This window comes from Rutilus rutilus (assembly GCF_951802725.1).
Source record: "Rutilus rutilus genome assembly, chromosome: 8".
NCBI classification, from domain to species: Eukaryota; Metazoa; Chordata; class Actinopteri; order Cypriniformes; family Leuciscidae; genus Rutilus; species Rutilus rutilus.
Genome location: NC_140222.1, coordinates 31180088 through 31194470, shown reverse-complemented (window position 1 = coordinate 31194470; position 14383 = coordinate 31180088). Strand labels below are relative to the sequence as shown.

The following is a 14383-nucleotide window of genomic DNA, read 5'->3' as shown; positions in this document are numbered from 1 at the left end:
TATCTATCTAATATATATAATTATATATTAGATAATGTTATGGTCACATGATAGGCTAGCCATGTACTTACATCTGAAGCGCTCAGGCCATATCTGAAGCACTAGAGGTGCTGTGTTCCTCGTCCATACTGTCTATTTTGAACTTGAAGCTTTCGAATTCGAACACGGAGCAGCGGGAAGGAATGGTCTCTAAACAAGTGTGCGTGAGATTATAGGCCCCGCCCTACCCCAAACGACAACATCCACAAGTTTAGGCTGCTTAAAACGTTTTTATTGCTGCCAAACAGAATCTCCCTCACAACTACAAATTATGTACGCTACTTTAATCATTTATATATTTTACTTTACACTCATATTTAATTTGCGGGAGTGCAGATTACCAGATCCCTCCCGCCCGCACCCGCAAGTGCACCTCCATCATCCCGCCCGCTCCCGCAATGACCTTTCAAAATTTGTCCCGCGCCGCACTGTTTTGCGTCGCAACCCGCGGGACTCCCGCGGGAGTGCAGACCTCTACTTCGGCGTTTTATAGCACCCTTTTGCGTATAGATGACACGCACATGGCTTTCAACCAACTTCAATGTAAAACCATCCGCGATGTAATTACACGCTCAGGGCTTCGCCAGTCGTCAATTCACCTCAACATTGACCGACTGCACAGACTAAAGACGTTTTCAGCAACGACTAATGTTTGCTCTATGATTAGGATTGCCTACACCTAATATAGGAGGTCATTGTTTTCCATTATTTATCTTTCAAGAGGAGTCTATTTGCCATTTTCAACAATACAATAAATAAAAATAAAAAGGAATAGTCTACAATAAATTATCTATGCCAGGGCTAGTCAAATGGCGGCCCCCAGATGATATTTATCTGCCCCTCCAACTGGTTTTTGATGTTTAAAAACCCTCGCAATCTGATATCAAAGTGCCCTCTCTGCGCAAAGGTTTAGCGCGTTATTTTACAGTAGAGCACATTCATGCCAGAGATCTTTTATTTACTCTTCTACCAAAACCCAACCAGATCTTAGCCAAATATTTTCTTATTCTGGCAGCCCGAGCTCAAGCCAGGGCTCAACCAAAAAGATACAATTTGATTTTTGTTTCTTTTGGTTAGCCAGACTCCAGCCAGAGCTTAGCCTAGTACTGTTTGACACAAGAGTGTGAAAAAAAGCTGTGCCAGAATTAAGCCAGAAGTACCTAATGTAAGCCAGACTCGGCCCAGACTTTGTTGCTATCTGGGTAATGTGTGCTCTATGATTAGGATTGCCTACACCTAATATAGGAGGTCATTGTTTTCCATTATTTATCTTTCAAGAGGAGTCTATTCGCCATTTTCAACACCCTTATCGTCTGTGAGAGACGCTCGCGGCTTAACCACCTCCAATGCAACCCACCCGCGTTTTACAGGACGCAGTTGGACTTTGCTAGCCAATCCAAGTGCGTGATATCAGACGCTTTCAGCACCAGTAGCATGCGTAGGCTACAATTTCGTTTAGTTTTAAATTAGCCTGTGGTAGCCTACTCAATTTAAACGTGAATGTGTGCTAGGTATCCTAACTAAAAACCGCATTCAGCGGTGAGTTTAACAACGCTCAACTGCAGGTAAAACTGAAAAAAGGTGAGTTTAACAACGCTCCACGGCGTGCAAGTAAGCAGTTTAAAGGTCCCGTATTATGCCCCTTTTCACAAGATGTAAAATAAGTCTCTGATGTCCCCAGAGTGTGTATGTGAAGTTTGAGCTCAAAATACCCAACAGATCATTTTTTACAGCATGTTTAAATTGACATTTTTTGGGGCTCAGAAAAACGAGCTGTTTCAGTGTGTGCCCTTTAAATGCAAATGAGCTGCTGCTGGACGACCCAGGGGGCGGAGCTTCATGAGCTCGCGCTCAGTCTGTCAGGACAATTTCATCTCACGGAATGATGATAATATCAGAAACTCTCAGTAATGGCGTTCATTTCGGGTCGGACAATAATGCCTACAGATAAGTGCTGTATAGAGATAAAACAGGTATGGTTTAGTAGTTTAATTACGGTTATTATAACGTATTTGTCATCTGCTTGTATGTATCCATTATTTATTAACAGCCTACAAGTCTGCTGTTTCGGACCAGGTCCGAATGATGGTCAAACATGTACTGATGAGTTTAATACAGTTTATTGTACATCACACAAAAGATGAAGCGTCAGTTTTACTTCAGAAAATCACCGTAAGAGCTGAGTAAACACAGTAGCCTAAGTCAGTGGTTCTCAATTCCAGTCCTCGTGACCCACTGCTCTGCACATTTTGTATGTCTCTCTTATCTGACACACTCAGTTCAGTTCATGGAGTCTCTCTTAATGAGCTGATGATCTGGTTCAGGTGTGTTAAATAAGGGAGACATACAAAATGTGCAGAGCAGTGGGTCACGAGGACTGGAATTGAGAACCACTGGCCTAAGTTATAAGAAGTGCGCAAGTAGCCAGTAGAGTTGAGGGAGCATTCCTGTGGGCGGAGGTTAGTCTAAACACGGTTCTGGTGATGTCACTAATGAAGGAAGTAGAGGGGTGTAGTCCAATCGAGCCGTTTTATGTAGTCAACTTCTGTTAAATAAAATATCTCGCTTGGCATTGAACTTTGAGCTTTATAATTTTACAGATATTATTTATACTCTAACAACAACATTACACACTAACTAAAGTTTGAAACATGGGATCACGTAGAACGGGACCTTTAACCGTTTTCTCGTCATAGGTACTGGTACATAGGTACACTGCTTTAACTAGAGCATGCTGGGTAACGTATTTTTATCGGAGGTTTGTTGATGTTAATAAATATATATAATATGCTACGATTGTGTTCAATTGTGTTTTTATTATTATTATTATTATTTATTGATTAAATCCTCTAAATTAATAACGCTGACGTCACTGTATGGGTGACGATCCCAAGGTCTATTGCGATTTTCCACTTGGTAAGTAGAAGAGTTAATTAATAGAGATGGATACTATTCTTAAATTTACACATCTAAAAACTGTTGAATCAGGACAAGAAGTTGTGTTTAGAACCTTTAGATGTGTAAGGTGGCAATTTCGTATGACGGTAAATAATAGAAAGGCATTGTAAAATGCTTGCTGCACCAAATGTGCAAGCTAGAAAAGTTAGCTAATTGAATTCAAGGTCATTTTTGTCGCATATAATCATGTATCATAGGGGAGTGTAATATTTTCAGTATTACATTAGCCCACAACTATTATCCAATATTAGAAATGTTCAGATAAAGAACAGTTGCCAGATTGGTTTGTTTTACAGCCTAATTGTTTAAAATCCATGCAAAATTATATAATTAACACCCAAATAAATCTATAATAAATAATACAAATTATTATAACTACAACATTATTGTGGCTCATCACAATATGAAATGATAAATAATTTGTGTGTTCTTTCAGAGGCTATTTAAGGCTACAGTGAACAGTGCAACTGTACAATTATTTTCCATTTCTGTCCTTTGCCTTAAAATAAAAAAAATTCCACTTGCCCAAGCCTTTTTTTATCACACATAGATCAACCCAAAACCAACCAAATGGCTGGGAAACTATCCAATCTGGCAACATGAAGAATACTGGTGTAAAATATAAGGTGTTCGATTCTGAATTGCCTCATCAGGTCCTTTAATTTTGCCTGCTCTTTATTCTAATCCCCCACCACACATACACACACAGAAACACACACAATAAAGGCACTTTGAAGAGCCACATCTGTCTTGTGTTTTTCTGTCAAGTATTCCCACTAAACATCAGACGTCTATTGGACAGGCAGATCATGTCTATATTGCGTCAGTCGGTCCAAGACCAATTTTTGACCTTTATGCAACGTGCAATCTATGCTATTTGGACATCTAACCATGACCCCACCTGGACGTCAATATAATGTTCAATATTTGAACGCCGGAATAGGTAATTTTCTGGATGTTATGTGGACGTCTAAGACAGGTGCAGGAAATTGACATGATCTAGGTTTGCAAAGTTACCTCCAAATGAGGTCTTTTCTATGTCATGTTTGGAAGTCAGATTTTGGTTCCCTGAAGGTGCAGACTGTGACGCCATGTGGACAACTAAGACAGGTGCAGGAAATTGACATGAATATTTTTTATTTTATTTACAAATATCAACATTGTTATTATCAACATGATTAATATATATGAATACAGATTATTTATATTTATTTAAGATCATTTTCCAAAAACTCTATTTTATCGTCTCAGCATCAGGTGATAACTGGAGACGCGTACAAAGGTATGATACTGTAGCTCAAACAGTAGAGCGTTGGCGCTTGTAACGCTAAGATCACGAGTTAGAGTCCCAGGGAAAGCAAGAATAAGGTGTGTGTGTGTGTGTGTGTGTGGTCTCATGAGAAAAAGCCGCTGTTTTGTTTGAGCGCGATTATTGTTTGGAAAAGACGCACAGTATCTAATAAAACACACGATCCACAGCAAGCCGACCCCGTCTCCTTCCTTCTTCCCACAAACGAACTTTTGTGGACGGACGTCAACATTAGACGTGCGGAAGACGTCGGAAAAAGACGTCATCTGGCGTCACAGTCTGCACCTTCAAGGGGAGCAAAATTGGACGTGCAAAAACGACGTAGAAAATACGTCGTTTCGACGTGTCTATGCGCAGTGGGTTACTGTAAGTAAGTCATGATGGCAATGGCAGAAACTGAAGAGTACCTCTAGCCTTATCTGAAACAGGCCATTGATTGCATACAGTTCAAGAGGAATGTTTCTTGCGTTGTACTCCAACTCCATTAAATGTCCTTAAAATAAAATTGCTTTATATATTACTGATGTTTCACACAATTCAGTGGATTTAACTAATGTCTGATAAACTGCTTTTGTTCATTTCAGGTGAGTAAACTTGAAGCTGTAGGATACAAGCCAATTTTATTTATTGGCAAGCCAGATAAAAGGGCTTCGAATAAATGGGTTGCAGATATAATAACCCATCTGCACCCCACTCCTGTCACTAAAATTCTTTTGGAGAAGATGCGGAGGGCCTATGAATTTATCTTGACAAAATGTAAGTAATGTTTTGATTTAGAAATTATGAATGTTTAAAATGTATATTTCTTTGTTAATATGTACAGATTTTAAATGAAAGTAAACTTGTATTATAGCAACCTCCACAGCACAGCAACCGGAGAGTCAAATGGTGCAGCAGGCGGAGAGTCAAACCAAGGAGTCTGAGACTGTATTTGTTCTTAACCTTGTTCATCTGTCTTCCTCTCTCTCTCCTACTTCTTCTTCTACTTGTACAACTATTCTTCCTTCACTTTCTTCCAAACTTCCATGCTCTAAGTCTTTGCAACAAATGAAAAGGACAAACACCTCTGCCTCTTCACACTATTCTCCCTCTGTCTCTCTTCCATCTCCGTCTGCCTTTTACATTTCCACGTCTTTGTGTCAGGAAGGGCCACGTGTGAAGAACAGAAGAAAAGGTAACTTTTTGCATGGTACATCTTACTCCACACTGTTAATAAATTTGCTCCCAGTCAGAGTTGACTTCATGTAAATTTGATTCGTTTGGCTAACCGGGTCACTGGTAGCCAGTTCACAGTATTTAGTTATTTAGCTGTGGCCAATGTCCAAGGCCTGTGGTTAATGTCAGTCCCTGACTTAAGGTCCTTCCACACTGAGTCTGAAATTTTCGTATGCGTTTTTCCGTATTCATTGTCAAAACACTCAAAATTCTTGCTACTGATCCGAAAAACGCAGAAAATCGAACGATCCGATTTTTTTATGACGGCAGTGTGTAAACGTGATTGACAAAACATATTTATTCGTCGTATTTCAGAGTCAGTGTGCAAGGACCATTAAGCTAAGAGGACTTTGGGAAAGCCAATCCTGTACATTTTGCTTTCAAAAACAGGGACAAATTTACTTTGACATGAATGAAAAGGACTGCATATCACCTCACATGTGAAATGATAAATTTGGACTGATTCAGCTACAAAGCATGGCATCAAGGCTTAATAAACTTTCCGTGTCTTTTCATCATTTCAGGTTGCCGAAAATGTAGTGGGCAGAAGGTTTTCCTCTTTGATCGAATAACTGGGGACCGGATAAATGAGGTAAAATGTGTTCTGTTAGGCTGCTTTCTTGTCTAAATGACTGATTCTGACCTTTCAAAGATAATAAAACAATATGTTATGCCCTAATCAGTGATTGCTAAAACAGTTAAAATAATTATTATTCGTGTTTGTGTGTGTAGGGGAAAGTCGATTGAAAGTCCACTGGTTGCCATGCACTGTGTGGTAAGTCATATTTTATTTATTATTTAATTCTCAGTACAGCCAGGAAGTGTACCATGGAGATCATAAGGGAGAAAATGAGTGCTGTTTCAGATATTAATTCCTTTAACATTTATAATTATAATTGTAATTACCTATTTATAATTGCCTTTTTACAAAATAATGTAAAATTAATCATGTAAATATATATATTGTTTTTATTTTGGGGGGCAAAGTGTTCTTCAAAGGGAAGAAAATAGTGTATTTTCTGGTGGCAGCCTTGCATCTGCTGTTTTTTGTTTTGTTTTTTAAAGAAAAGAAAAATGAGTTTGGCATATCAATACATTTTGGGAAATTAGAAAAAATGTGAGCGCAATCATCTTTAAATGTTACAGACGCATTTTATTTGATTAAGAGATTAACTTACATCTGTTTAAAACAAATACTGCATGCTAGAATATCAAGAGTAATTTTCTTTTTGTAAGATCCCTGTAGGGTTACATAGCATAGGTTACATAGCCCAGTGATCTCAAACTCAATTCCTGGAGGGCCACAGCTCTGCACAGTTTTGCTCCAACCCTAATCAAACACACCTGATCCAGCTAATCAAGGTCTTCAGGATTACTAGAAACTTCCTTGCAGGTGTGTGAGTTGGAGCTGGTTGGAGCTAAACTGTGCAGAGCTGTGGCCCTCCAGGAATTGAGTTTGAGACCACTGACATAGCCTATCTTCAGTCAGAACTCTGAAGAGTGTTTTTTTTTTTTTTTTGCAGAACTTATACATACATGATCATGGAAATTAAGTGTTGTTGTATATCTTTCAATGAAAAATAACAACAACAAAATAAATAAATATCCTGGATTTGCGTACATCAAAAGTCGGAAGAGCCTGTAAATACCATATATGGACAAGTGTGACGTGGCTTTGACGTTTCCATGGCCCCAGAAGGACAAGCTGTGGTTGGACTAACGTTTAGGTCAGAATAAAAAGTGCTCCATATCGCAAACTATGTTTTGCTGGCGTTACAGTATGTTGTCAGTAATACTGTCAGTTAACAATGAGGTATTGCTACAGTGAGGAAAATAAGTATTTGAACACCCTGCTATTTTGCAAGTTCTCCCACTTAGAAATCATGGAGGGGTCTGAAATTGTCATCGTAGGTGCATGTCCACTGTGAGAGACATAATCTAAAAAAAAAATCCAGAAATCACAATGTATGATTTTTGAACTATTTATTTGTATGATACAGCTGCAAATAAGTATTTGAACACCTGAGAAAATCAATGTTAATATTTGGTACAGTAGCCTTTGTTTGCAATTACAGAGGTCAAACGTTTCCTGTAGTTTTTTACCAGGTTTGCACACACTGCAGGAGGGATTTTGGCCCACTCCTCCACACAGATCTTCTCTAGATCAGTCAGGTTTCTGGGCTGTCGCTGAGAAACACGGAGTTTGAGCTCCCTCCAAAGATTCTCTATTGGGTTTAGGTCTGGAGACTGGCTAGGCCACGCCAGAACCTTGATATGCTTCTTACAGAGCCACTCCTTGGTTATCCTGGCTGTGTGCTTCGGGTCATTGTCATGTTGGAAGACCCAGCCTCGACCCATCTTCAATGCTCTAACTGAGGGAAGGAGGTTGTTCCCCAAAATCTCGCAATACATGGCCCCGGTCATCCTCTCCTTAATACAGTGCAGTCGCCCTGTGCCATGTGCAGAAAAACACCCCCAAAGCATGATGCTACCACCCCCATGCTTCACAGTAGGGATGGTGTTCTTGGGATGGTACTCATCATTCTTCTTCCTCCAAACACGTTTAGTGGAATTATGACCAAAAAGTTCTATTTTGGTCTCATCTGACCACATGACTTTCTCCCATGACTCCTCTGGATCATCCAAATGGTCATTGGCAAACTTAAGACGGGCCTTGACATGTGCTGGTTTAAGCAGGTGAACCTTCCGTGCCATGCATGATTTCAAACCATGACGTCTTAGTGTATTACCAACAGTAACCTTGGAAACGGTGGTCCCAGCTCTTTTCAGGTCATTGACCAGCTCCTCCCGTGTAGTTCTGGGCTGATTTCTCACCTTTCTTAGGATCATTGAGACCCCACGAGGTGAGATCTTGCATGGAGCCCCAGTCCGAGGGAGATTGACAGTCATGTTTAGCTTCTTCCATTTTCTAATGATTGCTCCAACAGTGGACCTTTTTTCACCAAGCTGCTTGGCAATTTCCCCGTAGCCCTTTCCAGCCTTGTGGAGGTGTACAATTTTGTCTCTAGTGTCTTTGGACAGCTCTTTGGTCTTGGCCATGTTAGTAGTTGGATTCTTACTGATTGTATGGGGTGGACAGGTGTCTTTATGCAGCTAACGACCTCAAACAGGTGCATCTAATTTAGGATAATAAATGGAGTGGAGGTGGACATTTTAAAGGCAGACTAACAGGTCTTTGAGGGTCAGAATTCTAGCTGATAGACAGGTGTTCAAATACTTATTTGCAGCTATATCATACAAATAAATAGTTAAAAAATCATACATTGTGATTTCTGGATTTTTTTTTTTTAGATTATGTCTCTCACAGTGGACATGCACCTACGATGACAATTTCAGACCCCTCCATGATTTCCAAGTGGGAGAACTTGCAAAATAGCAGGGTGTTCAAATACTTATTTTCCTCACTGTACTTATAAAGGTAAAGACCTTTGAGTTTAACATTTCAATGTTTACCAAAAGTTCACACCGTAAGATCCTGTAAATGACATCCAGTTTTTACGGTTTAAAAAAGACAAAAATTTTTTTTTTTTCAGTGTGAGATAAGGAGGGCAATCTAGGTCATCTAGACTCTAGAGACAACCACAGTTTATTTATTTTTTTATTTTATTTTTTTAAGCACACACTGATACTTTAAGGGTCAAACTCTTCTTTTACCTCAATGTATGTTTTAGTAACATAAGTATTATGAAACAATCATTAATTAATTAATGTAATAATGTTCTTAATGTAAAAAACACTAGTCAGTGAAAAAAATCTAAATCTAACAGGTTTAACCTGTAAAGCACAGCAGTGAACACATCAAATGGAACTTTCTTTTTGCTTCCTGTTTATATGTTACATAAATGTGACTTACAAAGTTTGACTTGTCTAGGGTAAAGTGTCCTTTGGTTTGTCCAGATGACAAAAAAAGCTACTTGTTATGTGAACTCAAAATGAGAATTTCTGTCTTTTGGTGATTTTCCTTTAGTTGTGCGCAGAGTGAAGGCAAGCTATTATTTTTGAGGTTAATGTTATTCATCTTAATGTCCTTTTCAATTAGATTTTTTTTTTTTTTTACTTGAAAACAAATGAAGCAAGGGTGTACAGTTACATTCAAGCTATTTTAAGGTATACATAAATAAATAAAAATCACAGGATTATTATTTTTATATATATATATATATATATATATATATATATATATATATATATATATGTCATTTTTGTGATCAAAGATGATTTTTAAGGGATACAGTTATTGACTACAGGGGGATTTTAAACAAAATATCCTTCTGCACATCCACAAAGTGGTCTGGTATAAAAGAGTCCTCCTTTTGACTTAGTAAATGATTCACTTTTTGATTCCCCATCATACAAACAGAGTGAGAAAACAAGTTACAGTCATTTGTGAAATTAGAGTTCAAAATGAGAGTTCCTGTACAATTCATCAGCTTTTCCTGTTTTCTATTTTCTGTTACTGTTGTGCAAGGTCAAGGTGAGTTCATTCATTTTTAGTAGAATGTTATTCGTTTTATATACACATCCAACACTTTTAAATGACCTTAAGTTGTTTTAAAGAGTGTCGAGCTGTCGACTACTACATCTTTGTGTAACGTTTGTTTGTGCTTCTCAGAATGTCGTTGAGAGGATATTATATGAAAACATAGAACCAGTTTGGAAAGCTTCATATTATGAAGAAGAAACAGTGAAAGTGAACTGCGTGCCAGGTTTTACTGGTATAGATTCACTGCTGGCAAAATTGGCTTTCAGTAAAATGTGGCTGCCTATTCAGAGAAAATGAAGAAAAGGGCTGTTTAATGTTTATTATTTATTATTATCATTATTTTTATTATAGAAATGATCAGAATTTAGATTTTATTTAATTCTGATTGGATTTTTCTCCAAATTAAAAGTAACAAAATAAAGACGCTACATTTTAAATATTTGTTTAAAAGTTTGAAAGTGTTGTGAATCTTCTTCAATCTCACTCATGTCCAATGCTCTATGGGACAGATTAATTCACCACAATATACTTTTATTCAAGAAGAACAAGAGCGAACAGTTGTAAATATTGCTTGTGCACAGAGAGGTCCGGTGTAAGAAAACCCTCTCTTTGACTTTGATAAATGATTAACTTGTTGATCCCCAAGCAGACAAGAGTATCAGAGACAGACCAACATACTGTAGATACTTGTGAAACTCCTCGGCTTCGTCTTTTGGTTGTTTTTCTTTAATGTCTTTTTCATTTAGATTTTATTGACTTGAAAATAAATGTTAAATTATATGTACTTGCCAAAACATTTAACTTTTAACAGCAAATGGTGATTTTAAACTTATGTGGCAGTTTGCTCTCTTAAGCGCAATACAATACCAATTATGGCACAAAATAGACTACGCCACCCCGGGAAATGGGCCGGGGACCCGCTTGTACATCAAGTGCAAAGCACACAGATACGCGGTGACTGGGTCAGATAACAGACAACAAGGAAACGTTTCGAATCGTTTATTAAATACAGATAAGAAAAATACCAAAAGGCATAATACAAACACACATTAGAATAAATATGTCAACCATAGCACTTATCCATTTCAGAAGTGGGGATTCAGTTCGCCTGCCCGGTAAACACTGCAACTATTAGTGCTCTCACCACACAGCACCCAATCACCCTCTGTGAACACTGCAAGCGATAAGCACACCACCACCACACCAGAGAACGTGGGCGTTGAGCTGGCACCCCAACTCTGGATAAAGGGAAGAGGACAAACTGAGACATAAGCAACCATACACATACACACACACACACACACACACACACACACACACACACACACACAACGCACTTTCCACGTAATCGTCTTTGGTTGAACCCTTATCACATGTGGACAGATGGAATCAGTTGTTTACACAAAAAAATAAAAAGCAACCACTCACTGGCCAACGCTCATTAATAGCTTTCCAACACTGCGTCGCCTGATGATTACAGTATTTTAAAAGTATACCCTTCTCAGGTCGGATTTAGAAATACATGTAAGACATTCAAAAACAGACAATAACAATTTTACAAACGTAAATACTTTAAATGACAATGTTTCTGCTAAAAAGAGCAAGTAGAAATGACAACCCAGTTATTCGCCGCTGTACTCCAGCCCAAAGATCAGCACTGAATTTGCTAGATTTGGAATGCGTCACTACGGCCGAAAATGCGCTATTGTTCCGGCCGTCTCAAGACGGATGAGAGATAAGAGAAAGTATTAGTCAGATGATCACAACAAATACGCTGTTCCAGTAATAGTCACTGAGAAATGGTCGAGGAGTTTCTGGCAAGGGGAGACACAATCCAATCGGTCGTCACTAAGCCCAGCTACTCCCACCAAGCCTGCTGTAACACCACCCCTGTATTCAGTGGTGGAAATGGGCAAAATTCACTGGGCGGACTCTACTTAAAAAAAAAAAAAAAAAAAAACAAATAGAGATCATCTGGCTTTAGATGACCTTTCAGATGTTTAAAAACCTTTATAATCTGTAATAACTAAATTATATAAATTATTTATTTTATGTTTCATTTAACCCCCTGGGGTCGGCTATTGCAAAAAAAAAAAAGTTGTGTTTTTCGTAAAATAAAATATAAATAAACATGATGCGTTGTCCCATCTCTCTCAAAGTGAAGATCATTCTGAAATGCGACAGAAAATGAGCTTGAAGTCTCCATTTTTAAATGATGTAAACCATATAAAAAACAAATATTCTCTGTTTAAGTAATCCATATGAAAGCAAAGACTTGTACAGTTTCTCCAGTCCGAGCTAATTAACTCTAATGTGACCACGCCCACGCGTGCACGAGCGATTGACATGCAAATGATCCACGTGGAGGAAAGCAGAGCTGTTAATGGACTCTTTACCTCAAAAACAAGGGGGTCTGGGGTATTAAATAAAATATTATTTACAAAGAGTTTAGCCTAAATTGATTACCTCACAACAAGGCTACAATTAGCCACAAAACCTTATTTATTTTTTCTCTATTCCCTTAAATGCATATTGATCAATAACTAAAATAACACATTAGCTTGAAACCCCCTACAATTAATAAACAAACATTATAGACCGTTCTTATTTATCCGTACAGTATTACATTACCAGTAGATTGTATTTAATAGATTTCACTTTGTAACTGTTAAACACATTTGCAGTTGGTTTGTAAAAGGTATCATCATTACATGATTGGCCTGTATTACATTTACAGTTTTGACCAGCATGTGTCGCCATTTGTGTGTGTTTTGTGCATCTTACGAATGTATTTTCTGGATTAGCCTGCCCTACAGTGTGCGTTTCTGGATCTGTTATTGTTTTGTTTTTTTCACTTGATACGTGTAACGGAAATTCGATTTCGAAATCCGAAAAGCTCTTTTCGAACAAAACATACGGTTAATTTTAAGATGGCCATTTTTTATTATTTTAGACCGGGTCATTTCAGCTACGTTAATACAGCTTACCCATACGAAAGTTTCTGTTATGACATCTGTTAAAGTAACGGTTTCTATTCAGATTTTCGAACAATATTACAGTTCATCATCCAAGATTATTTATTTACCTCAAGCGGTCTGTTTTGAAGTTCTGTGAGTAGTAAGAAAGACGCGCACTGATAGAAGCATTTCAATTGGCTGCAGTCTGCAGGCATTGGCCAATAACAAAAGACGACATAGCGCAGCCAATTTTACAGAATGCCATTGATAAATATCAATATCCCGCTAAGTTTTTATTATCATATATTGTGCTACGTTTATGTAGCTATTATATTGTAGATAAAATATAGTAATCGTTACAATGTCCACAATATATATATATATATATATATATATATATATATATATATATATATATATATGTAGCAGGATGGTTTATCGCCCCTCCCACTTGTAATTGTTTAATGGCCAATGGCCCAGCGTCTGGTGCAAATAAGAGCACGGCCAAAGAGTATAGAAGCCCAAGAGGCGAAACTCAATAGAACGCTCCATTGCAACAGTTGCCCCCATGACGTGACGGCGCGGCGGCCATTATGGACTGAAAACTGAAGGAAAACGCCGAAAAATAATGGGAGTCAATGGCACTGAAAAACTTGACATAACAAAAACTTAACATAACTTATTTTTTTCTGGCCGTCATATCTAAATATGAAAACAATTTAAAATACATTAATGAGGATGACCGACGTTAAATGACGTTAAATGACAGAAAATATTCGTCTATGTGTTGGTTATGCATGGCCTAATTACCCTTAGGAAAATAGTATTTTGGGACAAAATATTACTATAGAAGTACTATAAGACTACTATAGAAATACTATAGCGGCTCTAGGATATTATAGAGGTATTACAGAACATAACATACTTCTGTGATGTTCTGTAATACCTCTATAATATTTTTAAGCTGCTATAGTATTTATATAGTAGTCTTATTGTACTTCTGTAGTATGTCCCAAATTACTATAGTATTCCTATAAGATTACTATAATAATTTGTCCCAAAATACTATAATATTCCTATAGTACTTTTTAGTAAGGGTATGTCCATAGACAGTAAAAGAAATGGACACAGCGACCCCATTGGATTCAACGGAGACAAAGTGAAGCCCATTAGAAACTTTTACTTCCTGGGGGTCCAGCGTACTGCGCAGACTCAAACTGAGCTCGACGACGTAGATGTGACGTGAGCAAACCGTCTGTCTTCTAGTGGCTGTGCCAAGATCAATCTGAATCATTACCTTCCGAAACTCGCAGAGACGGAGAGCGTGAGTAGGAGCTGTCCATGATCTTGGAGCAGGAGAAACTTTTTGTAGGTGTTCTGATTAATTACTTTGTCATTTTG

At 37.9% G+C, this 14383-nt stretch overlaps 1 protein-coding gene across 1 annotated transcript in view; it reads left to right on the top strand.

Moving 5' to 3' along the window:
- LOC311296138 (complement factor H-like) overlaps positions 1 to 14383 on the top strand; it is a 118123-nt gene that overhangs the window by 58576 nt on the left and 45164 nt on the right. The gene's annotated exons all lie outside the window — the stretch shown is intronic.